This window comes from Echinops telfairi, unplaced genomic scaffold, assembly GCF_000313985.2.
Source record: "Echinops telfairi isolate 266 unplaced genomic scaffold, ASM31398v2 ScPeMD7_7410;HRSCAF=8448, whole genome shotgun sequence".
Lineage (NCBI taxonomy): Eukaryota > Metazoa > Chordata > Mammalia > Afrosoricida > Tenrecidae > Echinops > Echinops telfairi.
This window is the reverse complement of record NW_022111310.1, coordinates 23,648,631-23,653,648: the sequence shown is the minus strand read 5'-3', so window position 1 is coordinate 23,653,648 and position 5,018 is coordinate 23,648,631. Positions and strand designations below refer to the sequence as shown.

At 46.4% G+C, this 5,018-nt stretch overlaps 1 protein-coding gene across 2 annotated transcripts in view; it reads left to right on the top strand.

Moving 5' to 3' along the window:
- The window catches only part of BRINP1 (BMP/retinoic acid inducible neural specific 1), a 223,638-nt gene that overhangs the window by 29,854 nt on the left and 188,766 nt on the right, over positions 1-5,018 (top strand). The window lies entirely within an intron of this gene.

Below are 5,018 nucleotides of genomic sequence, written 5' to 3'. Positions count from 1 at the left end.
TGGTAGTGGAGATGGAGGTGGAGGTGGAGGTGGTGGAAGTGGAGGTCGTGGTGGCGGGGATGGTGGTGGTGGTGTGGCATTGAGCTGATTCCAGTTTGGAATGACCCGTAGGACAGAGTAGAACTGACACACAGGTTTTGCAGGGCTGTCATTTTTATGGGAGCAGATTGCCAGGCCTTTTCTCTCCTGGAGACACTGGGGGTTCCCACCGCTGACCTTTCAGTCGGCAGCCCCATGAGCCATGAGAGGGGAAGCAGAGGTTGGAGCCTGTAAAATACCCAGTGCTGGACACTTGCCTCTGGAGCCACATCCGCCCAATTCTGAGCTCATCATTCTTTCTTCATTTTGCCTCACATCCCCACCAGCCCTGTCTTTCATGTCCTTCCCATTATTCTTACCTGTTTGTCTCTACCTTGTTCTTTAGAGGACTGATATCATTAAAACGGTGTCTAATGAGGATTTGCATTAGAACAGTCCTGTAGGAAGAATTAATATGAACTATGCATTCACTCTGGCTTTACCCTTGGTTGGGCATTTGACATCTATTATTTCACTTTTCCCCACAACTCAGTGAAATGAGCAAGGGTTAGTGTTTCATTTTACACATGGGAAAATGAGATGTACAGAGTATTGGGAACCCACTCTAAGTCACACTGCTTCTCAGACTGATAGTGTCTGATTCTCTCCCAGCCCTGGGCTTCTTGTGGTGGTGGTGTTGCCTTCTAAGAGTGTCCTGGGTTATGGAAGTGGAAAATGACCAGGTGGCTAAAATGATTAAGTGCTTGACTGCTAGCTGAAAGGTTGATGGTTCAAACCCATCCATTGAATGCACGTGGTTGAAGTCTATAAAGATTACAGCTAGGAAAACCCAATGGGGCCAGTGGGGCAGTTCCTGTCTGTGTAAAGGGGTGGAGTTGAGTCTGAATCAACTGGCCAACACCTAACAACAAAGGACAGGCAAGAGGAGGTTCTCAAACAGGGGGCGTTTCATGGAGTCATCCTTGTCCCCTGGAGGGCAGAGTACACTGTCATGGCTCTCAGAACAGCCTGTCTTGGTACAGTGGTTGGAGGATAATGCTAATGAGACCCTACTCATGGATTTTAGCCCCTTTGGGGCCAATTAACGTCACTTTTCTTCAGCTGCCAGGAATCTCAGAACTAAATCCAGATCAATTAGCTTATCCCAGGTGCCTGGTAAGATCTATTCCTTAACTCATTTTACCTATTCTTTGTTCCATTTATATTTTTAATTGTCCTGATTTATATCTTATTTAACTTTGCAATATTTCTTTAAATGGATCTTGGGGGTGGTGGGGGGAGTGAGGCATGAATTTTACATCAGGAAGTGAATTCACCTTACGTGTCAAATTTGGGGAGGAAGAACTGGTCCCCATCCACCTCTGGATGGACGCTGGGGCTGCTCCCCAGACCGGGGCGTGGGAGGGGGGTGCTTGATGGAGCACCACAGGGAGAAGCATGAGTGAGGGTGTAGTTGGACAGAGATACCTTGTCTTCTTGGATTCATGAGTAGAGTTTAAATGGATTAAGATGGTTAGTAAGAACATATCAAGTAGCCTGAACCCTCCCAAACTTTCGGGGCCCTGTTACATCTAACCTTGAATGAGAATGTCACAGAACCAAAAAACCAGAGCGGATGCTGACTCTTTCTCCCGGGGAGGTTCTGGTGGCTTCCAGCTGCCGACGTTGTGCATCCTAGTCCAACAAGCAACCACCACACCACCAAGGCTCCCATTGCTCCAGAACGGGGCACATTTATTGTTGAGATGCGAGAGGAAGTGTTAGATTTGAATCTTCCTTTCTTCACTGATGAACTCCGTGATGGTAGATGAGTCACGTAACCTCTCTGAGTCTGCAAAATAGAAGTAAAAATTCCTATGGAGACACCGGATTTCGGTGTCCTTAGATGTTTGCATTGGACCTCATCAGCCTGGGGTCATAAATAGATGTATCTTATTTGCATAGGGGTGTGTTTTGCTTGGCCCTCAGAGGGTAGGGGTGAGGAGGAGGGATCATTTGCCAGTGTTGAAAATGGAAAGATTTCATGCAAAAAATGTGGGCTTCATTCTGTCTTTTCAGAGAAATCAGGTGACCCCATGGCCTAGAACTCCTGTTCCTACGCAGAGCAGTCTGCCATCTTTGTCGACAAGGACATGTGCCTATGGTTGCTCCTCTTAGCCTGGGATATGTGCCCGTGTTTTGTCGTTGTACTTCCTTCATTCACTCTACACTTGGCTGCTTCAGCTCCCCAAGCTCACTGCCTGTCCTCCTTAGGCTTTTGAATTTGCATCCCCAGAAGAAGTGATGCTGCTCTAAAAATTCATCATTGAATGATGAAATCAATGATAGAGGCTGTGAGGGTGCTCAATAAACATTGCTGACTGTCTATTTCCTGCAAGGCTTTAGAAAAGGAAGGGTTGAGTCCAGGAAGCTAGATGGGAGTTGCTTCCGTGGTCCAGGTAAGAAGGGATGCAGTCTGCTTAGCAATGCAGCCATCTCATGACAGATAAGAGGTTGGGCCCATCTTCCTCCTTCTTTTGATAAGAAAGCTGAGGTACCTCTGATTTCCACAGGATCAGCTACCTGTCGTGTTAGACTCTTTTACCCATTTTCTTTAATGTTATATTTGTCTGGGAAGAAGGATCCATCTTCTTTCATTTTCACATTCCCCGTCTCTTTTCTGTCTTATCCTATGAAGCGAGGCCATGCCATCTGTTTCCTATTCTCCACAGTGTCTGCAGAGTGGGTGATCTGGAACCTGCTAGGGTGTGTATTTTGGCCTTTGCACACCTGGAGAGAACAGGCCAGGAAGAGACTGGCTGGCAACAGCAGGCTCAGCAAGCTCTTTTCGAATCAATACAATTGCTTTGTTTCCCTCTCTGCATTAGACTGCAGCATTTCTGTTCCCTCTGCTCCCTAGCACACACACACACTCTCATCATTTCACTCCCACGCCCTCAGCCCACCCTCCCTAAAAGCTCTCGGGTACATTCCCCAATGGCCGAACATCTCTCCATCCCTCACGCTCTCTGTGCTATGATTACGTGCGGCGTAATGAGGAGCTGAATTTGGGGAGTTGACTTAGTGGAATTGGTCCTTATGCTAAAAAAAACAATGCAAAGAAAAATAAAAAAACCTTACCAGAAAAAAAAAAAATCAATGCTTGTGGCAGCAAGAGAGACTGCTTGCGGTAGTAAAAATAGCATATAGGACTAGCAAGAAGATTTTGTCTCTATGCTTGATATATATATATTTCCATTAACCCCTCTTAAGGGCTTTGGGCAAGCCTTGTTTTGTTTTCTTTTCTAAGGGCCATTCCTTGAAAAATATTTTGCGGCCTTAGAAGTAAGCAGCACCATAACATGTCTGATGGGTTTCCTTTGTAGTCTAAGTCTGCCACATATATAGGGAGGCCAGTAAGGCATGTTACAACTGCTTGCAACTATTACCCATGCGCTTCAGCCTTCATAAGTACAACCACCTTAGGCAGCGAAGAAAGCTCAGGAGGGAGCCACAAGAAGGACGTTCTGATTCCATGAAACTTTAGTGACTCTTCAGAGCTGCCTCTTTCCTATGGATCCTTAGGAATAAGATAGACAGCTAACCAGGGGATGTTACAATTATATGCTTCCAGGAGGGCAGTTGTTTGATTCTTAGCCAGTGTACTTTATGTCTTCCAGTGGAGGCTTGTTGGCACGATAGTGACCAGGATTCAGTGGTACTTCCAGCCAACAAAAGACTAGGGAGAAGGACCTGACAATCGACATCCAAAACTCAGCCCAGGAAAACATTGAGCCACCGCCATTTGATCATGGGGATGGCATGGTGCAGGGAAGCATTTCCTTCTTCCGTTGTTCTTTGGGTGGCTGTGAATTAGGACGGACTTGGTAGCAGCTAACACCAGTGAGGACAACAAGGTATTTCCTGAAGGCAGAGGCTAGAGCCAATGTTTCTTTGGGCGGTTCCCCTCCTAGGAGATTATTGCTCATCTTAGAGAAATTGGATTTTAGATTCATGGAAGTCACTTACCTAACTTTCTAACACATTGCTTGACACACAAGAGGTGCCCAATACACCCCTCTTGAATGAGTGAACATCATTCGTATTTGAACAGATGGCATCCTCTAACAAAGTGCACTGCCATGGAGTTGCTGCCATAGGGCATCATAACAAGCCCAGAGGACAAGGTCACACTGGCCTTGTGGGTTTCCGAGACTGTAAGTCCTCACAAGAGTAGAAAGTTCTTTCTCCCGCGGATCGGCTGTTGCTTTTGAACTGCAGACCTTGAAGCTAGCAGCCCAACTCCTAACCCCTGCCCCCCAGGGCTCGTAGACATCTTGCCACAGATTGTTTGGATTGGGGGAGTTCTAATCCCTCTAATTATTTTCTCTATGGGCATACTGAGTTCCATGGATAAGACGAGCCCTATTCAGGGCCATGTGATGAATCAGATACAAATCTGGGACTCGAGTCTAGGCCTTTCGGACTCCCAGGCCAGTGTGTTTTTATGCTGACCAGCTCTCTGTACATCTCACAATGTAACTTGGCTAGAGCAGTCTTACGTTAACCATTTGCAGAGGCCCTTCTGTGTTTTGTGTAAATTATGGGAGTCTCTTGCCAGAGGCCCACCTAGTGCCTTCTCGTCTTTCTTCTCTCCTCTTCCTGGGCTGACTCTCTCTGTTGATCTCAGTCAGGAGAACATTATAATCTTTCTCCCTCCTCTCTGGCAGTGCACGGCTGCCCCATCACTCACTCTAACAGACCCTGCTGAGAACCCACAGTATATCTGGAAGCCATTTTCTGTTTAGAAGTCAATGGCGGTCAGCCAACATCTCAGTAATATTTGCTTTCCTAAGGCTTAGACAAATCAAATCCATTCACTTCCTCACACTCGATTCCTCTTGTCTGGCATGATTTCTCCTCATCTGAGGCAAGCTAAGATTGACTATATTTTATTCTCTCTTTCTATCCTTTCTTGCTTTCTCAGAATGTGTAGGCTT